This window comes from Culex quinquefasciatus, chromosome 3, assembly GCF_015732765.1.
Source record: "Culex quinquefasciatus strain JHB chromosome 3, VPISU_Cqui_1.0_pri_paternal, whole genome shotgun sequence".
NCBI classification, from domain to species: Eukaryota; Metazoa; Arthropoda; class Insecta; order Diptera; family Culicidae; genus Culex; species Culex quinquefasciatus.
The window spans coordinates 145,032,737-145,060,621 of NC_051863.1; positions in this window are offsets into that span (position 1 = coordinate 145,032,737).

A 27,885-nucleotide genomic window follows, 5' to 3' on the forward strand; every position below is an offset into this window, starting at 1 on the left:
CTTATCACGATTCAAATTTTTCGAACAGTTATTTTAATAATATTCTAACACATTTGTGCACCTAATCAATCAATACTTTTATCATAAATAATCATATTGCTTAAAATTGAGTTTTCCTGAGCATAAAACATGGAAGCTGTCATAAACCATTGGCCATAGCGGACATAAAATTCGTCTATTATCTTCCGGTAAGCATCTTCAAATTTTGAGCATTTCAAAATTAGGGTGGTTTAGTATTGGATCTATTTTTGTAAATTTTGGATGTTGGAAAAATTCGGCAACCCAACACAATTAAATGTTCCCATTCAATTCGATCAATGAACATAAAACATAAAACATAAAACATAAAACATAAAACATAAAACATAAAACATAAAACATAAAACATAAAACATAAAACATAAAACATAAAACATAAAACATAAAACATAAAACATAAAACATAAAACATAAAACATAAAACATAAAACATAAAACATAAAACATAAAACATAAAACATAAACATAAACATAAAACATAAAACATAAAACATAAAACATAAAACATAAAACATAAAACATAAAACATAAAACATAAAACATAAAACATAAAACATAAAACATAAAACATAAAACATAAAACATAAAACATAAAACATAAAACATAAAACATAAAACATAAAACATAAAACATAAAACATAAAACATAAAACATAAAACATAAAACATAAAACATAAAACATAAAACATAAAACATAAAACATAAAACATAAAACATAAAACATAAAACATAAAACATAAAACATAAAACATAAACATAAAACATAAAACATAAAACATAAACATAAAACATAAAACATAAAACATAAAACATAAAACATAAAACATAAAACATAAAACATAAAACATAAAACATAAAACATAAAACATAAAACATAAAACATAAAACATAAAACATAAAACATAAAACATAAAACATAAACATAAAACATAAAACATAAAACATAAAACATAAAACATAAAACATAAAACATAAAACATAAAACATAAAACATAAAACATAAAACATAAAACATAAAACATAAAACATAAAACATAAAACATAAAACATAAAACATAAAACATAAAACATAAAACATAAAACATAAAACATAAAACATAAAACATAAAACATAAAACATAAAACATAAAACATAAAACATAAAACATAAAACATAAAACATAAAACATAAAACATAAAACATAAAACATAAAACATAAAACATAAAACATAAAACATAAAACATAAAACATAAAACATAAAACATAAAACAATTTTTAGTAGTACATGTTGATATTTTTTATGCATTGAATGAGCCACCCTAAAGATAAATCAAGAAGTCACACTTCGTGGAAGTCTAGGCAGGGGATATTAATGTTTTATTGCCATATTTTTAAAAGCTCCAGTTTATGAGCTGCCAAAAGACAAACATACCGACAGACAGATTGCAAATCTGATCGGCCGAATTTTCTAGCAGAGTGAAAACATGCCATAAACACCGTTCCTACTGCGCTGCAAGTTAATAAAGTCCCTTACGATCGGAGGGAATTGGGCGCTTGTAGGAGCGAGTCTAGATTTGAATATTTTCCACCTTACGCTACGTAAAATGCATTAAACAAATTGCTCTCGAGCTTTAGGGACCTTCTTGGCCCCGTCCAAAACATGGCCTTTCCAGGGAAAACTGATGTGTGTGTGTGTGTGTGTGTGAAGTGCATAAAAACAGCTCCTGAGGGGGGAAAAGGAGAATCTCATCCTCGATGAGATACGCAGAGGGGTGAAGTAGGAGAGGAACCATGCCACCTTCTACATTACAACCACCTTGGACCGAGGCAGGTCAGGCAAGAGCCTCGAACTTTTTTTTTTATTCTTGCCATATATTTTTTTGGGGTGTTGCGTCTGGGAAATAAATGAAGGTAGGAACGAAGCCTTTCAGCGTGAGCCGAACTTCTCGTTTTTTTTCTTGCCTCCTCTCTCTTACTTCGTCGTTGTTGCTATCTAGTCGCATGTGCATTTTTTAAAAACTAAATTGAGTTAAGAACGCCATTTTATGCTTCACATTTGACCTTCACAGATCCCCAAAACTCGAATTTAATCCTGATATATTAAAAAAAAACAAAGTAAAATCATTGCATGATTGTCACTCCTCATTTGAAAGAAGTTAAAATTTTGTCGTGCTATCTTGACACACCCTGAAAATTTATTAAGGTGTGACAATTGGCCAAAGGGATTTCAGGTCAGAACGCGTTTGACACACGTATATGCCCGACTTCCGTAAACATCAAGACTTCGACAGCTAAATTCAACCAAACTTTGGGACAATGCACCAAATGGTTAACCAAACAAAACGTGTTAACATAACGTGCGTGTTTCTCGGAACGTCAAAAAAGCGACGTACGGCAAGATAGCACGACGGCGTCGACTTGTTTGTGTCAAATTGCTCAGGTTATGCCGCTGAGATGGGTCTGAGAAAAATGGGATCTCGCCTTTTTTTGGGAGCATGAATCTCACCTGGAATGGCAGGTACTTTAATTCAATGGCCATTGTGTCGGAGGTGAATAAATGGCTGTGTACATTTTGCATGCATACCGACATTGTTTTATGTCCAGAAAAATCAAGTCTGCATTTTTATAGTGTCCATAGTGTGAATTTACAAAGGTTCTGAAGTATTTTCAATCAAACAATGTGATCACTTCTAAAATCTACAGCAGAACCACACTTAACCTGTCATGCACTATATAATTTAGCCAAGTGCATAAACTGAACAGCATCGTTTTGTCCCTTGTCCACGTGGTGGTGGGTACATAATTCATGGTGCGACAAAATTACGCGCGTCCCACGTGGCACCTTTTCAACCACGCACAACTTTTCAGCACTTCCTTAAGGTGAGAGGCAACTTCCTTAAGGTGAGAGGCAGCAGCCGTGCACTGAACTTCTTTCCATAGGTGGGGGAGGATGCATACACCTTTTTTTCGCCCCGTTATTTTGCGCTTTTCACTTGACACTTTTGTAAATTGCATAAACTATTTTCCTTCCAATTCTTTTTTTTCGTTTTTTGTTGTTGTAGTCTCGCGCCTCCGCCCTTTACCACTACTGGTGCCACACTTTGCTTCCTCGCTTTGGACAATTCCACTTGCTATGTTTGCCACGACTTTTTTTCTGTTTGAGTTACGTTGAATGCAATTGCTGAAATATGGCTCTAACGTTCCGCGACTCCTGTTGTAAGGGATGCTCTCAGCACAAGTGGATTTATGTTTATTATTATTGATTTATAAATTTTATTGTAAACCTGAGCATCGGACACTTAATTTTTCCATTGATGCATAAAAAATCAATTTAAATACAATTATCAACGTAAAGTTTAAAAAAGACAGTATTTTTAAAATGTACTTTTTCGAGAAGAACCTCCCTTGCCAAACACAATTGTGCAGCCTATGGGAAATGTGCCATTTCGTACCCACTGACTGCCAACTTGGTGCCAAACAGCAAACGTCGAATGCAAGAAAACTTGGGAAAAACTTTTTTCCAGTTCGTCGCTTTTGCTTCTCCTGACGTGACGCTTCACTCTGTGACCCACGAAACTGGGACGGTGTGGTGTCGGTGTGTATTTTGCTTGTTTTATTTTCCCAATGACTGATGGTCGATGTTGTATGTCGAAGCGAGGAATCAGATAAAAATCATGAATTATGTAGTTTAAGTTATTCGATCTAGCATGATGAAACTGATTAAAAAACAAAAGTACATGTGATAATTAAATTGCATTGCTGCATGTACGTACACTCGAGCGAATTAATAATTTATTTCAAACAATTGTGACACTGAACTCCATCTAGCTTCCAATTATCGGTTAATTATTGCAACAAAAAGCATGTAATTACGGTGGCTGAACACCTATACTGTGGTCAGTTTAATGGCGTTTATTAATCACAACATAGAATATTCAATTTTCCACGCACGAACACTCGTTTACACGACGTGTGGGCGCGCTGGCAATGCAGGAGTGAAACATTTTTCCGTTACACTGGACACTAATTTACATCGGGAAACAAACGTCAGTTGATTTATTAAAATTGAACACATTAAGAGCACACCGATGATTATTTGATTGTTGCCATTTTCGTGTGAATGATTCAATTAAGCTATGACAAAAATAACACCACATGGGAAATATTTTGCAACCGATGAATAATAATCTGCAACAATTCACATGATTTAATTTTAATCGATTTTTTACGCTATATTGAGATCAAAAGATTAAAGATGTTTATCGTTTACCAATGATTTTGCGGATTGAATTTCTTAGTTCCTTAGGGATTTTCTCAGGTTTTGATTATTGTTTCAGCTAGTGGATCCAGATTTCATCGGATTGAATTTAAGTTTACTCAATTTCACAATTTTATCAGGATCAATTCTTTGCTTAAAAAATAAAATTGTTTGATCTCGCTCTCAGAAGAAATCGATTGCTCATCAAAAATGAGGATCAATTTGGTGACTACGCCACAATTATTTACTTTTAATTGCATCTGAAAAAGCCACGAAAGCTGCCACACTCAGAGCTGTCTAATTGTTTTTAAACAAACCCGCGCAAGTGCCGCACGAGTTTTGCCGCCATCTTGTTACTGAAACTCTAGTGCCGGACACTCAGTTGCCAGCCAGCGACAAGTTAAGACGTGTTTTGCTCGTGTTGTCATCTCGCGTGCTTGGAAGTTTTTGACAGATGGAGGTGGAGGAATCCTCCGAGGAGGAAGATTTTCGTCCCGTCCGCGGGAATCGGAAGCGGAAGAAGTCCAGCGAGGTGACTGGAATCGGCATCGAAGGAGAAAAAGTTGAGAAGACCCTGCTCAAGAGCAACAAATTCAGCGCGCTTTCGGGCGACAAAAACAACAACAATGCCATCCCAGGAAGAGGAGACGCGGTTCCAGCACCCGGCCAGTCGGCAAGTAAACAAAAGCAACCACCTTTGGTGGTGAAGAACACCACGGATTTTTACAAGCTCGTGGCGATAGTGGGAAGTTGTAAACTTGGTTTCCAACCGATTTACAAACTAACCCGATTTGGAACCAAGGTGACCTGCTTCTCTGTCAAAGATTTTGACAAGTTGCAAGAGCTACTCAAGAAGAAGAAAGTGGAATTCTACACCCACGATCGGCGGAGCGAACGAAATCATCGGGATGTTCTTCGTGGTTTTCCTGATGAACTGAAACCGAACGAGGTCAAGTACCTTCTGAAGAGGGATCTCAAGCTGGACGCGCTGGAGGTGCATATCATCAAGCGGAAGGAAAAGTCCACCGTGGACGAAACTCCGTACATTGTGGTCTTCCCTAAGGGATACATAATCTGAAGGAGCTCTCTGCAATGAATGTTATGGCAAAAACTATCATCCGGTGGGAGGCCTACCGGAACAAGCGGCTGAACGTGACCCAGTGCAGGAACTGCTTGCAGCTGGGTCATGGAACCAGGAACTGTCACCTGAAAGGAAGGTGCAACAACTGTGGGGGTCCCCACAAGACGGACGAGTGCAAAGTCCAAGAAGACGAGCCGAAGCGGTGTGCCAACTGCTCTGGAGCCCACGAAGCCACGGACCGCAGCTGCCCTAAGCGTGCGGACTTCATCCGGAGGCGCCAGCCAACAGGCGTCGAAACCGAAACCGTCGGCAAGGAAGGCGGAGAAGCAGAGTCCAGCAGTTCCGGCGTTCACGCCGGCGGAGTTCCCTTCGTTGCCGGGTGCAGTCCCGGACGGAAAATCGAAGGATCGACCTCGCCCCGCAGGATTTCTATCCGGGTAGTTTTGAGTAGGAATCTCGCAATCGAGCACGCTAAGGCAAGGTAGAGCGAACAATTCTTGATTCTTTGTTTTTTAGTTGTTTTAACAATGCAATTTATAATGATCAATTGCGATTGATATCATTTTCACACCCCAACAAAACCTTCGAAGTTGAGCATACTTGAAATAATTGAACATGAAACTTCTTCCACGCAAACTTGTTGAATCCCAACGGTCGTCTTCGGGGAGCTCAACCCAAATCCATCTCAATTTTGCGCCCGTTTCAGTGAACAATTTTCGGAGCTTTCCGAGTTGACAGAAGAGATGATACACTCCGTCGGGATGGCTTAACTCATCGCTGGGAAATTCGTACGGTATGCTCACAAATCTTGCATATCAGCTCGTCGGATCATACTTATTCATATGCACAAATAAAGCATACACAATTTGACCGGGACCACGGCTTTACCTCGTCGCTAGAATAGTAGGATGAAGCTCTTAGCATTGCTGCATCCAGCGTCGACCATCCATGTTCTGCGCTGGTCTCGTTGAGCAGAATGGATGTCACTGCGTCAGAGATGGTCAAAACATTGGTTGAGCTGATTTTCTGAAATTAATAACTCACAGGTTGTTTTTTTAAATTACAACGAATGCTACACCGAAATATTACAAAGTAGAAAAAAACATGTTACCTCATTTTAAAGTTTTTTACTTCACCGTGACACCCCTGACCTAGTGCCAAGCAGCCCAGGCACGCACTCACTACCGCCGGCCGGCGGTGCAGCTGCATTTCCCTCACATGGGAACATCGCGCATAGAGCTGTCCTCGGGATCCCAGGACATGTTGTTGACATGTTTTGCGATAAGCTACATCCCGGGGACTCGTCGCAGGACTCCGTGTGGATCTCTCTGTTTTGGAGCGCGTACACGGTACACGAACACATTGTTTGTGATGAATTTGGACTGGTGTGGCGCTGCATCAAGTAGACAACTGACGACGTCCAGGTTTGCTGCAGGAGGGGACATTTTTCGAGTCATTTTCAACATCAGCACGTACGCCCCGTTTTGAGATAAGAAACGCCCATAAGCTGGATCACGGGGTAGGGCGGTCCTCAAGTTGTCTCATTCCTGGCGCGCCAGACGGAACTCTTCAGCATCGCAGGAGCAGCTCACCGCGTGAGATTACAAGTAGGGGGAGAGGGGGTAATATGCACCCCCGGGGCAAAATGCACCCCTGCTTTTCTCGGTATTTGGACGAATTTTCCGGGGAAAAAAACATAGAAATTTTAAGCTTAACACTGCTAAACCATGCTGGAAAAAATTGAGCATCGTGGTTGAAAAACAGCTTAAGTTATTTGCAAAACTTTAAATTGTTGTGTTTTCATCTAATTTTCATTGAACATTCATTATGATTTTTGAACAATATAAAATGCATTTATTGTTATTGTAAGTGTTGAGGCATATTTGTTTTGCCATAATCTTCATTATTCTGTAGATAGATGAGTCCAAAAACATCAAAAAATGCATTTTTATTTAAATTTTCTGCAAAAAGCGTGGTCGGGGCAAAATGCACCGCTGTGAAGCTACTTTGTAAAAACAGCGGTGTCATCTAGTGGTGACTAGAGAAAACTGATTTTACCCGGTGCATTTTGCCCCGATGTTGTAGTGCATTTTGCCTCAATGTTGCGGTGCATATTGCCCCGCATGGTTGTTTGAAATGAATCAAAAATATTTTTAGAAATCTGCTATTTTTAAACAATTTTGAGGTTTTCAAAGACTTTTTTCACTTGGATGACGTTAAATAATAGTTATTTATGAACATCTAACGAAATTCTTTCACAGAAATGCTGTTATGGATGAGAAATTACAGTTTTCCCTTAGGAGGTGCATATTACCCCCTGTCCCCCTACAAAGCAGTGCTTGAAGTGCACGAAGGGGTGAAATGTGAACTCTTGTTTGTAAAAGCATCAGCTTGATGAAAATTCCTCACTGAATAGTTTATTACCCCCGCTGAGGGGGAGCGTCGCAGAAGGGCGTCCTGGAATGCTAGCTGTAATCAATGATGGAAGGGAGTGAGTCTTGAAAAGATTTTTAATTAAGCGGGAATATTGATAGATTGCATCGTTTTCAAGTTATGTGCGAAATATTAAGATTAAAAATGTCCTTTTTTTAAAATAAATGTTCTGATTTAAAACGTTTCCAATAGATCAATTAGTATTTCCAAAGTGCCACCAACCTTTTTTTCAATTGAAGATCCTTAGAAAAAAATTGATTTTTGAGACTTTTTTATTTGTTTGGAATTTTAAAATAAACCCTCAGTGCCCATTTTTCACATAACTTAACTTTTTTCTCGATCAGGATATCATTTTTAGTAACTTCTGTTATGGGAAATTCTCTGCCACCTAACACAGAAGTTGCCCCGACCCCTCTTTGATTTGCTTGAAATTTTGTTTTGAAAATTGAAATTCGTCATAAAACGGCAGTACTCCTTATGGCCTATCTACAATCACTTAACTTAGAAAATTTCACTTAGCTTAGGAGTTTGAATCAATGGAAATGAATCTGATCTTCTACAATGAAAAGGAATAAAATTAGAAACTTGACGTATGGTTTGGAAAATTTCAAAATCTACGGTAAGTTGACGTTTCCATATCAAAGGTAAACAAACAACTGCATAGCAACGTATATCAGCCCAGCAAATTTTCTAAGTTGATTGTGGATGATGGCCGTAAGTTGTGTACATTTTCTAAGTTTTACTTTACTTAACTATTCTAAGCTAAGTGATTGTAGATAGGTCATTAGTAGCAAACGTGTTAAATAACAGTTGCAGTCATTTTGTTCACCCGGTTTTAGCTACCCGAGCAGACGGAAATAACTTGGGAATATTTTTTTTATGTTTGAAAATACTAGGCCAATAACATTTTATGTTATCTATAACAAGATTTGTTATTCATCGTTACGATTTTTTTTTGTAATAGCAGACTAATAACACTTTAAGTTATTCTTCGAATAATTCTTTGTTATTATTGTTTTGTTATTTTAACAACTAATCCGATCATCCCAATAACAGTTGGAGTTATTGTTCCATAACAAAAAGTGTTATTCCAAAGTTGTTTTTGCTTTCAACCAATATCAGACCAATAACAATTTTTGTTATGATAACATAAACTGTTATTAAACCTTAAAGCAAAAATGATTTTTTCAAGAAGATTCCATAACAATTTCTGTTATTTCAACAGTTTTGTTAGCGAAATGGCATGAATTTTGTTTTACCGTCTGCCCGGGTACTTGGACTTGTGTTCAAATCGTTTACTAGTCAGGTCGGCCCCATTAGCGTATGCTGTGACCTATCTTTCAACGGAGACGCACGGTATTCCAGTAATGTTTTAGCAATTTCCAAGTCCGTATCAATAGCTGTTCCAGTGAGTGTTCACTTGGTTAAAAATGAAAACGGATGCCCGGTAAGTGCAGTTTTCCATTTCAACACCTTCTCCTCGACGTATGTACACGATGCTGCTATTGTTGTGTCGAGCACACTCACACACGCTTGTTCATTCCGGCCACTCCTTTGACATAACTGTAGAGTTTCTTTCGAAAAACTTCGAGCGTTTGAGTGTTTATCCTGTGAGTGCACTCGTACCCCATACGGACATAAACATACGTGCACCTCGGTGGTTCTCAGCACGAAAACGTCAACACAGGATCTGTTAAGATTATTTCTTATGCGGTTTAGCCTTTCCAAAACCAAAGTTAGGGGAAAGTTATTTGTTCTATGTATTCCGGGTACAATTTATTTTTATTTTTTAAAATGGGTTTTGTTTACAACAAGAAGAATAGTATACTTTCCAAAAATAGGACTACATCCCCTACGACCACCGACCGGATGGTTGGACAGAACACAATTCGAAAGGTGGGGTAGCAGAATTGAAGTTTCGAATGGAGTCTGAATCGAGAAGGGATGGCATGAGAGTTCCTGCTTGTCAGTACATATGTGTGTTGGTTAGGGTGACATTAAAAAAATCTACATCAGGGATAAGGGCCGCTTTTATCGTTGAAGTTTATATGGGGAAAATCGAAAAAATGTATGCAGAAAAACATCTCGCATAAAATTGTCTAAGTGTAAGATTCTTGTAGGAAATTCAATTCTCTACAACATTGTGAGTACTAGAGTGCAACACGGTCCGAGTTGATCCTGATTTTTTGTGATTTTTTTTTAAGAAAAAGTATTTTTATATACTTTCTATATACTTCTTTATATAGATTTTTAAATACCTTCCGATTTACGATTTCTTTTCATCGCATTGCTAATAACTCTCCTAAAAGAATCTCACACTTGAACAATTTTGAGCAATACCTGCGCCACCTACTGCCAAAATCCTGAAGCGATGTTTTTCCCCATACATTTTCGCGATTTTTCCCAACGATAAAAACCGACCCTTAAACCTTAACCGTTTCACAGTTACATATTATTTCCGAAAGAGTCGAGCCAGGGGGTGTCTCTTGAGATTTTCCAAAATTTTCAATTTTTCTTGTCACTCTAGTGTTGGTGCGCTTATCGTAAGTTGAACCCGGAATGGGAACTTTTTAGGAACTTTTTAGAATTTTCTTTTTTTGAAAGCCACAGCACTTTGTGCATTTCCGTGAGGCAACCGCATTTTGTCATTTTTGAGCTTAATGGAAAAATGGATATTTGCATTCGTAAAGGATGTAAGTGCCCAGTTTCACACAAGGATGGAAAACTGAATTTGGTTAATGAAATTTAAAAAAATCCAACCATCCTTGTAAACAAACTCGCTGAACCTTCAGCAAATGGTTCATCAAACTGGCACAAAAATATTACAAAAGCATCGTGAAGAAGAACTCTTGTCTTGTTTTATGTGTTTTTGCCAATGTTTAGAGAAACCGTAATCAGGGGTGACATTGGGTCATAAAATATCAGCATTTGTCCAATTGGTCAGTTTTTTAGCCACAACTTTTCAAGTCAAAATAAGTATGCAGTAATTTTTGTTACATCTGAGATTACGTTTTGACACATTTTTTTTGCGTCTTTTATTTGTATTTAAAAAAATGTGAAATACGCAAAAAAGAAACGAAAAACTGTCTGCAAAAGAAATTAAAATTGTTAAAAGGCAAAAATTGATGATTGTAGGTTTAAGAATTGGACCAATATAAACAAAAACTAAACAAGATATTGATCCTTGCACTGTAACTTGGATTTGGTCCGCACTTTTCTCTCGCACTTTTGACAACAAAATTTCCAAAAACTAGGCAACCAGCAGTTGTTTATTTACATTTCCAGTCGCAGTTTCCACCAAACTGAACAATCGCACTTTAAAATTGCGATTGACAGGTGAGCAACATCGGCTCGCTTTGATCATTTTTTTGAGCAAATTAAAATTTCTCAAGCCAGTTTGACAAGTCGCAATAGTGCGATCGATAGCAATTATTTAGTGCGAAGTCCAAGTTAGTGAGAATTGCGCAATATACCGGAAATGAATTTTATTTTTAGTTTGCCTATCTTACAAAAGAAAGGTTTAAGGTTTGCTTTTGGAAAAACGCTTTTTTCATAAATCTTAAAAAATCGTGCACGGCAGGGAATCGTCCCAGAAAAAAATCTTATTACTAATAAGAAGGTTTTGATGCGCTCTTTCGATTGAATTTTTGCCCGAAACCCGGAACTCAAAGCCTGATTTTTTGGTGTTCTTTTTCTGAAATACTTGGGTGATGACTGTATCTGCTCTTAAAAATTTGTGTCTTCCATCATTGGAAAACCACTCGTAAAACCCGAAATTTTTATATTTCAGATTTGTGCGCGTTTTACGCTGCGCGTGAAAGTGTTCTTTCTGGCTTCTCATAATAGATCGACAAAGTGCAATATTGATACATATTTTTTAAGTTAATCATAGTCTAACATTTAAGACTGAGTACCCTTTATTTTTTTTCTAATAATTTCAATCCAATGAGTTTTTCTATTGCATTCGAGGTTTAGCCTTAAAAGATTTCGGTCTTTCGATTTTTTTTTGTATTTTTTAATCCGACAGACACTTTTTTGGTGCCATCGATATGCCCAAAGAAGCCATTTTGCATGATTAGTTTGTCCATATACTTTTCCATACAAATTTGGCAGCTGTCCATACAAAAATGATGTATAAAAATTTAAAAATCTGTATCTTTTGAAGAAATTTTTTGATCAATTTGGTGTCTTAGGCAAAGATGTAGGTATGGATACGAACTACACTGGAAAAAAATGATACATGGTAAAAAAATTGGTGATTTTTTATTCAACTTTTTGTCACTGAAACTTGAATTGCAGAAGAAAGATTTTTTGCACAACCTGGAAATTTCTGAAAAGTTGGCATTTGATGTCCTCTAAAACATATAAGAAAATGAAAAAAATAAAAATAAAAATAGTGTAAAAATTGTCCTATTTCAATGTTAAAAAATTGAACATTCATGAAATTTTGCGATCTTCAAAAAAAAATCTTAAAGGTCATGTATTCAATATTACGCCGAATGGAAATGTTTATATAAATAATTATCTTTAGAATGTTTGGACTCGTTAGAAAGAATGTTAAATTTTGAGGAAAAATTCCTTACTTTTCATTCAAATTTTGACATTATGAATTTAAACTACAAAAAGTTACGGCCAGTTAAACATTAAAAATAACTTCTCATTTATCATCAACTTGGAATATTTAAGTGCACAACATGTTAATTGATGGTACAAATAATAAATTAAATGATACAAATAATAACATAAATCTTCAACTCTTAAGCCACTTTAAAGCACGGTTGAATTACAGCAACATAAAATAAAAATTTATAAGAAAGCTTCACACAGCCGTGAAATCGGTCAACTTACTTGTTTACTGATCGAAGGTCGAAACATTTCGAAGCCACAGTAGCTGGAACTTGTCGTTCTGGATCCATTTCCAGATTTCTTCTCTGCACCCCGTGGGATGCTATGAGAAGGAACAAAATTTTGTTTTCTGCCAATGCCTGTCTTGAAATGTCTTTTTACTGTGACTTTATCGGGGTCGATGTTGTTTTCCACCGTTTGTTGGCCGACATTTATGAATCCCTGTGCAAATTTGGGGGGGACTACCATTTCTTGTTGTTGTTGAGGAAAAGTTGCAGTTTGATCGAACTTTTTTAAGGCCGAATTATTTCTTTGAAACAGTCAGACAAACAATGCTCAAGTTATTTTTTCTCCACACAAGTTTAAAACAACCGTTGATTTACCCGTCAAAAGCATAAAAAGCTAACTTCCGGTGCCGTAATTTCTCCCCGCAGGATTGCTGCGTGCCCCGGTTGAAGCAAAACTCACCGGAAAAGTACGGCGGGTGTTCAAGAGTCGGGAAAAAATATGGTACCAGGAAGTCACAGTGCAAAAGATGCACGCTCCCGCCGTAAAGCTGCAGCTGATGCGAAAGTTCCGCGTTGGCCTCCGTTGACTTTTAAACTTTTGTGCGCATTGGGGCGGACAGAGGGCGTGTGAAAAGCTCTAACCAACAAACCCAGCTTTTCCCTCCCCGGCTGCCATCCAGCAGCCGTCACACCGGCTGGTTCGTTTCGCTTCAACCGTCAGGATGTGACCTAGGCATGGTGGGACTATTTCGAAGGAGCTTTGGGATTATTTTAAATTCTTTTGTTTTTTTTTTGTAATTTTTAACAGATTTGTTTTTTTTTCGAAAAAAGTCTGACTCTATTTTTTTCCTTTGAGTGAGTAGTGTTTTTTTATTTATGTAATGCTATTGATAACAATCAGAATGATTTATATTTTGAAAGTCCCTTATTTCTCCTTGAAATATCTTACCAAAAATAACTACTAATCTAAATGAGATTCAATTTTACGTTAGATCCCACATTTTTCACAAAATGACTTAAATTCCCAGCACTGTGTCAAGCTTCCGCTGTGGAGTGACGTGAACTTTTGTGTTGTGTTGAGCTTCTTTCTGGTTGTGCAATTGGCTGCGGTGCGAAACGTCACAGAAAGAAACCGCCTCACGCTGTTGGCTGGCTGGTCGAATAACTAAAAGAAATGACGGCGACTGTTTCTCACTGGGGACAACCCGCCGTTTCGCTCTCCTCCACCGGAACGTTGAAACCATATGTTGTGTACGGTTGTGCTGCACCACCCCAGTGTAAACTTTGGGGGTGGCGAAACTTGAGTGGCAAAGTTTACTTTAAATTTGTTTCCAAACTGCAATAAATAACCCCGCTGGGGGAAAACAACGGAGGTTACGATTGCGCTTGGAGGTACCACGGAGAGCACTTTTCCGAGGATTAGCTGATGAGGGAGGAGGGCATACCCGGGAAAAGTTGTCAACAGTTGTGGCCAAACGATTTTTGTACACCACAGCTGTACGTGGTTTGCTGTCGATGAAAAAGTTCAAAATTGTGAAATTATAGTTTAGTTTTTTTTCGAAACTGATAAGATAATTTAGTAAAGGAAAAAATATTAACCATACAAAATGCATCAAAAAAGCTTTGATTGATTGTTTTTTTACAATAGCTTGACCAAAATGTAAAAAAATACATCGAAAAATGGCGAGTTCCCAACAGTGGAGAAATTCAATTGCCGTTCACTGGAAAGTCCCACAAAGCTCCGCTTGGGATCCACTCGCCAGTTGACAATTTATTATTTATCGGGGAGTGCCCTTTGGCACGGGTTCAGTATGATTGCAACAACCAGCGAGCACATCCCATAAATATTTACACATTATGAAATGTTTTTCTTTGCGCGTAATTTGTATATTCGCCACTCGAGTGGGTATGGCGTTATGCAAACGGGGGACTTGGTTGGCATTTTCAATTATGAAAGTATAATTGGTTGAGTGAATTTAAAAACGATTCTGTGAAATTTGCAACCTGATGAGAGAAACGTTAAGAATGAGCAGGGGAGGGGGTTTGCCGATTTTGTTTTTTCAATGAATGGAGCCGAATTTAAATATGAATGGTTAAAAATAATCAAAGTAATTAAATAATTTCTTTGTGATATTGTACCTTAAGCATAGGTTCACTTTTTCCATAAGCTTTGAAAAAATAACCACTTTTTATAATAATTATAATTAACATAGAAATCAGTTTTTGTGCCATGGAGAACAGGAATTTTTTTTCGAAAGGATCGGAAAATTTCACGAATGTTACATATTTTAACATTGTTGCTGAGATATCGACATTATATATAGTGTTTTTTTTTTGCAAATCAAGTTTTAGTGACAAAAAGTGTGTAACTTCTCCAAAAAAATTACCGTTTATCATATTTTTCAGTGTAGTCCTTATCCATACCTACAACTTTGCCGAAGACATCAAATCGATCAAAAAATGCCAAATTTGTATGGAAAATTATATGAAAATTATATGCGATGTCTTTCCGTCGGGTCGCAGGGTCTTTTCGCGTTCATCGTCGGTGTGTTTTTCGTTTTTTTCGGGTGCGTGTGTGTGTGTGTGAAGGTGCGGCTGGCTCTGATTGTCATCGATGACAACTGAGCCAGTCCGATTTGCGATGCATTTCCGTCGGCGTTCGTCGTCGGTGTGCAACAACAACAAAACCTTATCATTCCATTTCAGCTCGATAAACATCGTAATCAGTTAATCAGTACCCCACTAAACATCAACCATGTAAAACTCGTTTTTTCTCAATTTAATAGTTATACTGTTAAATCCTTCATCATTTAATTACACGGAAAGAAGGTTTATCGTGAATCTTACTAATTTTCGGTTAAAAACCCTAAAAAAATTGGTTGTTTTTCCAACCACGATTTTTTTTAGCTGGAAATCTAAAAAAATTCCTGGATTTGACAGCTGGATCCAGGTCCTAAAAATGATAAATCTAGCTAAATTTTTAGTAAATTTTACTAATTTGCAAGCTGGAAAAATGCTGTCAGTCTCAAAAGCTGTATGTTTTGAGAAGGTCTGTTAGCTATTTTAGCTAGATTTTATGGTATTCTAGGAAGTTTTACAGTTAGCCCAGCGAGTTTTTAGGCTGTTTCAACCAGTTTTTTTGGAATCATTCTCAAAATTTTCCATTGATGGCTGTGAAGCCAGGTATTTTCACACATCTTTTTAGCTAGTTTAGTCAACTTTGCCACTATTCTTGGTAGGTGTTTTGGTTGGTATAGCTAATTTTTCCACTATTTCTACAAGTTTTCTTTCAAAAGCCTCCGTTTCTGCCTGCAAAGCACGCATTATTCACCCAGCCTTTTGGCTGATTTAGCTCGTTTCTTTTTTGTTCTTGCTTCGTTTTTCGGTAGGTCCAGCTAATTTTTCGACTGTTTCAACTGGTAATTTCGAAATCATTTTTAAAAATCCCTTGCTGCCTGTAAAGTTGTTTTTTATTTTCAAAAAGACTTTTGCTGGTGTAGCATGATTTTCCGCTATTCTTGGTACGTTTTTTGGTAGTCCAGCAAGTTTTTTGGATGTTTCAATAGTTTCCAGGCTTTTAAACTATGTTATAGTTGATCATCCTAATTGTACGGCTTTGTTGCGATATTCTATTGACAAATAAAAAAAATGAAATACACTAATACAAAAATACAAAAATACAAAAATGCAAAAATACAAAAATACAAAAATACAAAAATACAAAAATACAAAAATACAAAAATACAACAATACAAAAATACAAAAATACAAAAATACAAAAATACAAAAATACAAAAATACAAAAATACAAAAATACAAAAATACAAAAATACAAAAATACAAAAATACAAAAATACAAAAATACAAAAATACAAAAATACAAAAAAAAATTACAAAAAGTTATTTTGGTTAAATTATAGTAAATTCATGTTAAATTTAAACTATGTTTTGCATTTAACAAAGTTTAAATATAACATCAAATTACTTTCACTTAAACAAAATAATTTTACTTTATCCAACTTAATTTAACTAAATTTTACTTAATTTAACATACTTTAACATAATTTAACTAAATTTAACTTAACTTGATTTAACTTAACTTAACCTAATTTAACTTAATTTAACTTAATTTAACTTAATTTAACTTTATTTAACTTAATTTAACATAATTTAACTTAATTTAACTTAATTTAACTTAATTTAACTTAATTAAACTTAACTTAACTTAATTTAACTTGATTCAACTTTATTTAGCTTAATTTAACTTTATTTAACTTTATTTGACTTTATTTAACTTTATTTAACTTAACTTAACTTAATTTATCTTAATTTAGCTAAATTTAACTAAATTTAACTTAATTCAACATAATTTAACTTAATTTAACTAAATTTTACTAAATTTAACTTAATTTAACTCAATTTAACTCAATTTAGCTTAATATAACTTAATGAAACTAAATTTAACTTAATTTAATTTAACTTAATCAAACTTATTTTAGCTTAATTAAAGTTAACTTAATTTAATTTAATTTAACTTAATTTAACTCAATTTAACTTAATTTAACTTAATTCAACTTAATTTAACTTAATTCAATTGAATTTAACTTAATTTATTTTAGTTTTACCTAATTTAACTTAAATAAACTTATTTTAACTTAATTAAAGTTAGCTTAACTTAATTAAACTCAAATTAACTGAATTTTACCAAATAACTTTAAATTTAACTAAATTCTACCAAATTACATTAAATTTAACTGAATTCTGCCAAATGTAATAACATTTGAATAAATTTACTTACATTTACCTATATTCACATTTACCTAAATTCAACTACATTTTTCTAAATATAACCATTTTCAACTTAATTAAGCTCAATTTAACTGATTTAATTTAATTTTACTTAATTCAACTTGATTGAAATTAATTTGACATATATTCACTGAATTTAACATAATTTCATCTCAATTTTACTTAATTTAACTTTATTTTACTTAATTTTACATAAATTTACTTTATTTTACTTATTTTTACTTAATTTTACATAATTTACTTAATTATGCTTAATTTTATTTAATTTTGCTTAATTTTACTTAATTTTGCTTAATTCTACTTAATTTTGCTTAATTTTACTTAATTTTGCTAATTTTTTTCAATTTTACTAAATTTAACTTAACACAACTTAATTTAACCAAATTTGGGCAAATTCAACTAAATCACACAAAAAATAACTAATTTCAACTGAATGTATCTGAATTTAACTAAATTTTGCTAAATTTAACTATTTTTTTTTTAAATTCATCTTAATTCAACAAAATTTAATTGAACTTATCTAAACTTTACTTTATTTTACTAATTTAAACTAAATTTAATCAATTTTAACGAAATTTTACTAATTTCAACTAAATTTAACTAATTTTAACTAAATTTTATCAATTTAACTGATTTTAACTGAATTCTACATTTTTATTTAAATTTTACCAAATGTAACTTAATTTAAGTAACCTTAAATTGATTAAACTTAATTTCACTTAATTTAACTTAATTGAACTTAATTTAACTTCATTTCTACCAATATTTAACAATATTTATGGATGTGCTTAAAAGGCATTAGGCACCCTATTTGCTCGGAGCTGTCAAACATTGGCCAATCTATGTTTAGACATTCTGTACCCGCCGCCCCTCCAGGTGGACAGATGTCCATACAAAAAAGTATACTGTGGACAATCGCCAGCCTCCCCTTTCCCCTGCCAAAGTGTTCACGTGGTTTAGGGATGCTCCCACTTTATGTTAAGTACATGTTTTTACCTACGCATCATCCAAACAATAACGAGAGGCTCAACTTCTAACCACTTTCTCTCAACACAAAAACTTCTCACCTTATCTACTGAAACTTACCTTCAGGTGCCGATCCGCAGAAAACCTTCCAGGCTTTTGATTTATTCACTCACACAACACATTCTATCACCTTTTGCACTTGCACTTGCACTCAAACAGCACACATAACCATCAAAAACTTCGCGAACTGAGCGGCTCAAACAGGATCGAACACGATACAAGACGATGCTTTGTTTTGGTCTCGAACTGATGACCTGTCAAAAATCCATGCTGCCAGTTCCAGCTAATTTTTGGTAAAATTACGCAAAATTGTGCTGAAACACCATTATTTTTGGTAAAATCTCTCCTGTCATTTTGATTTGGGCTGTCAGTTTTGGAAAGCAAATCAGCAATCAGGGTTAGCTATTTCACCAATCACAGGTTGGTAAATTTAGCTGTAATTTTAGCTGATTCAACCAAAAAAATCACTGTTTCACCAATTTGAAGCCAGCTAATTTGAATTGTTAAATTTTGGATAGAACTCTTTTCCGTGTACAAATGATTTTGGGTCTATCTTTCCACAGCCGGCTGTCTAAGACTAAACCATTTCATTTAAAATTTAACAACTGATAAACGGGAAATGTCTCACCCGCAGCTTGCTATTGCTTGCCTTGAGAATAATATATAATACCGTTCAACAAACACTATAGACGAATCCAGTTTGAAATGGCCGCTAGGTGGCCAATGGTGTTAGAAATGACAGCTTCCATGTATTCGAATATGGGAGCTCAGGAAAACTCAATTTTTAAGCAATAAAATGATTATTTATGATAAATGTATTGATTGATTAGGTGCACAAATTGTGTCTAGAATATTATTAAAATAAAAATTGTTCGAAAAATTTGCAATTGAGATAAGTACACCATTCGATTCAGCAGGAATTTTGGGCACCAAAAATATATAGTTTTCATATGTTAAGTATTTTATTTTAATAGAAAATTAACAAAAGTATGAAAATCGAGACATTTAGTATGGGAGCTGTCAAATCTCTCACCATCAAAAAGCAGCGTTGAGCTTTTGCTGGATTTGTCTATGACTTTGGGTCGCATCATCATCTTCTATGATGAATCCTGACCATACACCCTATCCTACAAACACATTTTCAGGTTCCTGACGCTCGTGGGGTGTAAGCACAGGGCAAACCAGCTGCCCTAGTAGCAACCTGCGCTAACTAACATTCCCGCCCCTTAAAATCGAGATCTACAAACTGACATGGCGGGCGCCGTTGGTGGCCAATGACTGTTACCTATTTGCAACTGATCGTCGAAGCCTATGATCAGTAGTGCTGTAAGGATATTACGGTTCTGTTCAGCAACGGAGGGGCAACCATGGGTGATCTCTCATGCTCATGCTCTCATGAATATCAAAAAAATCTCATAGAAGTGGTGTGTTTTCTTTCAGTGTATTTTTTACGATGTAATGCGACTGGCTCTATATACACAAAAATGGCTTATACAATCCTAGGATAACATGTATACAAAGTTTCATTGAAATTAGAGTGGGTCGAGTAAAAAAGTACCTGGAATTGCTCATAAGTGAGACAAAATTCTGAGAAAAAACGATTGGCCTACATCTCATCGTAGTATTTGTTACTGCACAGCTCCATTACCATTCCCTAAAAACATGATTAAACTGCCTTATACAGATCTCCCAATTGACGGAATAAGTTACGGAAGTTAAGTAAACTCTGAGAGGCAAACATAAAACTTCGCATGTTTCTGGCCATGTTGGTGATTAGATTCAATAAAACAGTTGCCACATGCACTAATTCCCCCAGCACTACTTTGAACCCCATCCGGCAGTGCAGCAGGTTCCTTCCAGCTGAGTGAGTAGAGTATCCAGAACATTTCCAGCTCAACTCATCTAATAAATAAAAGATAAACAATTTGTACCGAGAGCTGGGTTTGCATGACTCTTCAGAGCCAGAACACTCTTCATCGCTCATGAGTAACAATTTTGGTTTGCATGCTGTGTGGGTGTTACAGCAGAATTTCACCTTGCTCAAATTACCTCAGCACACGTACGTGATGCTTCTGGTGTCCTGTTTCTGGGAACCATGTACCGTGGGTCTTGGAACTACCCTTACTCCATTACACAACTTAACCCTTGATTAAAACAACAGTTTTAAGTTTGTTTTCAAAATATATCAGTATTAGTCAAAAGCAATCTTTTTTTTGTGAAACACAAGCTTTTCTTTAAGAAAAATGTTTAGCATAAGGTCAAGGGTTGACTTTTCTACGGTGTTGCATCCAGCGCAGTATACAAAAGGGGTTCGCTGCAAAACTGTTGACAGCTAGCATACGATAAGCGCCAGCCAGCAGCAGTCGTCAACATCCTGCAGAGGGAATTTGCTAACATCTCAACTGCGATTCCCTACTTGGACTGTGAGGGTCGGGTTGTTTCCAACCAAGTTGTGTGTCGTGTTGGATGTGGTGAGAGCTTAAAACGTTGCAGCTCCAGTTTGTACACCTGGGATGAAGGGTGGATTCTGGTGTCACCTCAGTAATTTGTAAAACGTGTGAGATATCAATCCGAGCTGTTAAGCTTACAGCTTTTACCTTGATCTTGGGGGAAAGTATGGGATGGATGCAATCATGGATGAACATTCTCTGAGACTTTGAATAGATGCTATTTCATGTGTTAAGTTTGGCTGATACTTAGAGAAATTCCTCAATGTTTAAAGACACTTTTTTGTATTGCTCGTTCATAATAATGGTAAAAACACCGTTTTTTTCGATTTAAATATTTTGAAATAAAAAGTTACCTTAAAGTTTGATTATTTTTTGAAGAACGAATATAAACAGCTCATCCTAATATGGACAAACGCCAAATTGCCTGAAAACTTGCATGTGAGAACCAACGCGCCAACGGAGCAAGTTGTCTTAGGATGCACAAAGGGCTTGAACTTGTCATGTGTCATGTGGTTTGGACCATAAAGCTCTCGGTTGAGCTTTTCGTGTTTCGTGTGTGAAACTGTGCGCTTTGATTTTAGACTGCATAAACCTCCGGTGACTGCACACTGGCCCCTAAATAACTCTGTAGTGTTGCTGCTGCAATCAGTTCTGAATAATTTATCTGTCCCATGGGATTTGAGCATTGTGTAACGTATGTGACCCCACCTTCCCTATGTTGATTGCATATTTCAGTGCATGCAACATATGCTTGTTGAAAAGGGGGTCTGGAATAGTTTGCTGTGTGTGCATTTTATTTGAGTTTTTGAAAGTTTTATGTCATGTCCAGTCTCGCAGAACGTTGAACAATTTAGTAACATGCACGGATTTAATTTGATGGAAATTCTACTTTACAAGAAAAAGCTGATTAAAATTGGATGAATCACTGGACAAAACGAAAACGAGCTTCGTTTGCGTGCCAGCCACAGATTTTCCCACATTGTTAGTGTTCTGTTCCTCTCCGGAGGATGCTGATAGCCAAACAAAACCGGGAGTCAACAATCACGCAAAAACCTCGACCCCAGTTGTGCAACCAACTACTGCTGCTGCTACTACTACTGAAAACTCAGGGCAAACTCTTGGTTTGCGGTGGTTGGCTTTTGTGTGGTCAACAAATTTCATTACCAAAGTTCATCCGGAGCGACTCACCCTGATGGCCTGGGGGGGGGGCTACATGCTGGACAAACTTCCGCGTCTTCAGCCGTCCTCAGCCGCCTGGGTGGCCATCAGGAGTGATGATCCCCGTTCGGTCCAGTGATAGCAAACAATCAAATTACGCTAATTGGCCTTATCGGGCCGAGGCTCTTGACTGACTATCAAGCACTTACCCTTAAGTGGGGTAGGTCGAGCTACAGAATGTGCAGTCGAAGGCTGGCAGTAACTCAAGTTGTTTGGATAACATTTAATATGATTGTTTATTAAGTGGGCTAACGAGCCTGGAAACTTCTTCTTAGCGGTTAGTCTATGATGTTGATTAATTGTTCAATTATTTTTTTTTCTATAACAAAACAAAAATTCTCTCACTGATTTAGCAGAATATTACATGTTTTAAGAATTGTAATTGGCTAATCCTACACAGTAAAAAAATCATGGTAATATTACAAAATGTGTAATTTTACCTCTGAAAATGTGTTGTTTTAGCACTTTTCTGGTGTAATGCCACTTTTTCAGTCTAAATTGAGGTAAAATTACAACATTAAAGAGGTATTATTCAACCTTTTAAATTATCTCTACTTTTTACTGTGTATATTTTCTCTCGGAAAAGAATCGATCAATGTTTGAAACATATACAAAAACACGTCTAACGAGCACTACAGATTCATAAAAGTGCGGTGCTACATTAAATATGCACTCGGCTTGCGCGTATAGCAGTACATGCGACACAAGATCTCACCAACATCAAGCTCACCTGAATGCGAGAAGCGTTCCGCGGCCGTAAGGACAAGGTTCAGAGTTGAAACAAGTGGTACGAAACTTCAATCTTAATTTTTTGACACCGTATAGACTAGGGTCACTCGCTGATTAGTGAGGATGATGATTTTCGTTAAGTTTGAGTTCAGTGTACTACTGAAATTAGAAACATTTATTCGAGATTAATGATGACTGGAATAATAATGTTTATGGATTTTTTATTTCAGTGTTTATAGTAGTTCAAATAGGTAGTGAAACTAGGTGAATTGTATGGACACGAGACCAAATCCTTAATCTTCAAAACATATAAGAGCCCTTTTGCACTCATGTTTGGTGAGAGCAGTGTAAACAAACACTCTAGAGCTTTTTTTCAAGCTCCATCAATTCAATTCGTTCCAGCAAGAATACTTTGCAAACTTCGCAGCACGCACCCTCAATACAGTCTATTAACATACTTTTTCAACAATTTTGCCGGAAACACGCTTCCGGACACCCTAACATGCACCCTCACTCTCATGAATGTGTACCCAAGCTCAGTCACTTTCGGTGCAAAAGTTGAGCTTAGCACATCCCGGATTAAGTTGATCAAAATGATTATGAGCATGAACGACGACGACGACGCTCGACCTCATTTTAGGGGAGGGGAGGGGGTGGCAATTTTTACGGCACACACCCACTATATGGCAAGCATAAACCCCGATTCACCGGCTTCAGTAACGTGATTGCAGGATAGGTTGCCGCAGACGGGGAAAAAGTTTTTTGTCGGATCCAATTTTTCGCGAGAGTTCCGTAAAAGCTCTCGAGCACGCTCACGGTATTTTGAAAACCAGGTTTGTGGACGTGACTTCCTATTTGAAATATTCCGCCAAATTACTGACTTTTTTAAAGAACACATTTTTTTAAACTTAAGTTTTTATATAAAGAGTTAGGCTCAATATACCTTATGCTATAATTATGAGATTTTTGATAATTAAGTGACTAGTAACAAAATGTGTCATAAGTCATGAATTTAATGACAAGATTTTGGTGCCTCCACCAAAACAACCTCATAAAAGTATCATCCTGTGACCTGCCTGTCGGAACGGATCCGATGGATTATGAGCAAACTGCCACCATCAGCTGTATGCCAGGAACGAAACTCGGGGATGTTGTGTACTACTTAATTAGTCGCTGATATATATAGGACAATTACGGGATTAACCTACATAACACGGACTACGTGATAAACACGTTCACTGTTACTAGCTGCAACCAGCAACGGCAGTTTTACCGTCGGGACCATCCATAAACCACGTAGACACTTTTTTTTGGAAATCTCAACCCCCCCCCCCCCCATCGTGAACATACAAAAAAAAAACTTATATGGAGCGTGGACAACCGCTGATCCCCCCAAGGTGTCCACGTGGTTTTTGGATGGTCCCGTCATGGAGCTTGAAATTTGTTTGCAACTTAAGCTCCCACAGTGACTGTATGGGGTGTAGTCGAAAGCGTTGTTTTACAGCTTTGTTGTTGTCGATGATGCCGATTTGAGTTGATGAAAATTAGTTTTTTTTGCCAACAGATTCATCTCAGTGTCCTGTGGGAAGAATGAAATGTAAGTTAACATGTTATACACTACAAAAAATATCGGAAATAAACTTCCAAATTTGAAGTGTTTTATTTTTTTTTTTTGGAAGAGTGACCCTGTATATTTCCAGTAAATTTAGAGCGACATTTTTTTTTAAAGAGTGCACTTTTAGTAAAAGAATCTCATGAGGAAAATTCGCTCGGCCATTTCGGGATTTATCCTCTCCGTCCGTTCACAGTACCTATTTACTACCAAACCGTTTAAGATATATAAAATAAATTGAAAAAAAAAAAACTATTTTCTTGTCAACATCTTATCCACGTACAAAAACTGTTTAAATTTTGGCATTTTCAGTTGACCGAACAGCTTAAATTCTCAACATCAAAACGTACCTCAAGTGCAAAACATGTGCTAATTTCCAAATGGATTACCCCTTTTTTGTCGTTTTCCCTGCGATTCCTTGAACCATTCATAATTTCTTCTGGCTAACCAAAACAACTATATGCATGAGTAGCTTCCATACGACTGGCACAAATGTAATTGTTACAAACATTGGGAAGGTTAGAGGAGTGCTGCATCGTACGTATTTTGTTACCGTAGCAGTTGCAGTGTTTGTTCAGTTTGGAAGTGGAGGCAAGCATTCCAAAATACAGTCCTCCTACGGCTCGCAATATGCTGCAGATTTCCAGAAAGCTAGTTACTCTGGCAGAACAGAAAAAAAACAACTAAAAGTGCAAACAAGCAACAAGGACGACGACGACGATGGCGACGCGTTGCACCGGAAGAGCTTTTGTGTTTTATCCTTCCGAGCTGGCTTGGCTTTACACTTCAACAAAACCACTTGGCCACAACAAACCCCTGGTTGTTGCCCGGGTTTCCAGCAGAACTATTAAGCCATGAATGTGCAAATTAGTGCTGCTCGTTCATTTGTATGGAGATGGCTTTGTGCTGTCTTCCTTAGTAGTGTTGTTGGACAATGTTTCGTGTAGTTCGGGGGGGTGAGAACGGACACCATGTGGTTTTGTGTAATTTTTAAATAATTAACAACTATTGCAAATGCCTGGGTAATTAAGCGAATCCCGGTGCCACCCGGTATCTGAATTGACTTCCAAGAATTTGCTTATTGAGGGATGAATTCAATATGAGTGTGACACAAGTTGTCAACGGTGATTAATCTGACTCGATGCACCAGTGCATGAGGCAGTTAGCCAGCAGCTCATTATAAATCAATTTGTCGAGAGGGCTCATCAACGTCACTTTTCTAGACGATTGATTCTAATTAGTCTCAGCAGTGCAGTGAAGCATTTTGCCTGGGAAATTCTTGGAAGGACCAAGCACATGAAACCTTTCTTATTGATATGTCTGTTAATCCAGGTGACGTTTCAAGTATTCCGTTTTTGCCTTCCTCATCTCACTGAGGAAAGGCTATAAAATCACTCGATAAATGAAATTCTTAATTCGACCTCCTATACCTATACCTTCACGTATACATATTGACTTAGAATCAAATTCCGAGCAAATGTCTGTGTGTGTGATGGGATGTTGAACAAAAAATGGTACTGGGTTATCTCAACACTGACTTTCCAACGAGTTCAAAAGTTTGAGGATCTGACAACCCTATCAAAAGTTATAAGCACTTAAGTATTATTTATGCACTTTTTCGGAGCCGGATCTCAGATATTTTGATGAAAACTTTGTCCAGATCTATCACCTGACCTGTCGTTACAAAAATGACTGCGCAGGCTCAACTCGAGGGGAAGCATAAAGTTTGGGGTCCTCAGAATTACGTGCATTTTGAATTTTTCAAAAATAGTCTGTCTTGACCGAATGGTTTTTCTCCAAAGTTTATATGGAGAATTAGGCTCTGTAAACCTTCAGATTTTTGGTCGAATGGGCCAAAAAAGCAGTAAAAGAGGAAGTTCTGCGTCGTGCCTGGATGTGGTCGTCGTGTGTACCCTTAAACACATTATGCCATTGGTCGCAACGCTTGTATCCTAGACCTTATACCTTCCCAAAAACCGTCCAACTCCAAGCGAAACTTACTTGAGGATACCGTGGAGATTTTCCCTTAATACTCTGAAAAAAGTGGAGCATCAACACTTCCCGTCTTCCAAATCCCTTTCCTTGTCCCTGGTGCGCGGTGGTCATGGGAGCGGCCGGCAATCGACGGCTGTCATGGTGGTGAGAATCTGGTTCAGGTGGAATTCCCAATATTCCCAATTATCAATCCTAGGCAACTTGGGCTTAGACAATCATCACATCACATGGCGAAATCCAGTCTGCAACCCGCTAAAATCACCGTCTCCTAGCGAAGCGAAGCGAAAGTTTATATGGAGAATTAGGGCAGTTCGTCGCTCTTGCATACAACCCTTAAATTGTATGCAATATTCGGTTCAGCCAAACTTTTTTTGAAAAAAATCAAAATGCACGTTTTTCTGGGGACCCCAAAGTGCATGCTTTCCCTCAAGTTGAGTCTGCGCAGAAATTGTGTTGGTCGGTGTAATCAAAGGACCTTTCTAACGAGTTCAAATGATTGAAGATCTGACAACCCAACATCATTGTGCAATTCATTTTACTAAGAATCTAGGTTCTGATTTAATATAAGCTACATGTTAGATAGCTTCATTCGTCCAACCATTGATCAAGCCATTCATCTTCATTTAATATCACAAAAAAAAAAATGAACAAACCTTCTCGTAACGCATCAGTCATCTAATCTATACAGAATGGAATATCTTAATTAAGTACAACACAAAAGCTGAGGATCAACCATGTCCTTCCCATTCAATCTTTGACTAAGCCTTGCATGCATTGTTCTCGCTTCGTATACGCAATCAATCACCATATCGCCGTTTGCCACCACCTTCAGTGACGCCACACCCGAGTGGGCGACATCCTGAGCCTGTGGGCACTGGTCGGTCCAACATCTCCCGGTGCAACTCTCGCACCTATCGAGACAAAATTGGTTTAATTTTGCTGCTGCCAACCTACCGACCGGGGACTAGGACTACTAACAATGACACACTTTATCCCCGGTCGACTCTTTTACCCAATTTAGAACCTCTCTGTCGCACTTTCCAGTTAGGGATGCTCTGGCCACAGATCCTAGGAAGGTTTCCAGTGTACGACACGTTCCGGCCTTTGGCGGCGAGTTTTCATCAGAATATTTTCCATTCTTCTCGTAAATGAAACAAGATAGATAGAATGGGGACTCAGTGTGTCTCACACGTGGTAGAAAAAGCAACTCGTGTCACGTGTATTCATATTTCACGTTCACACGTTGTAGGCTTGCTCTGTGCTCTGTCTAGTGTCAAACCAGCTTCGGGTGGCCCTTTGGGGGCCAATCAGGATGCGAGATATGTTTGAGATTGAGATTAGATCCGACACCTAACATTCTGTTCCATTTTTTTCTCTCCCACTGTCGATTCGTTCCGGCT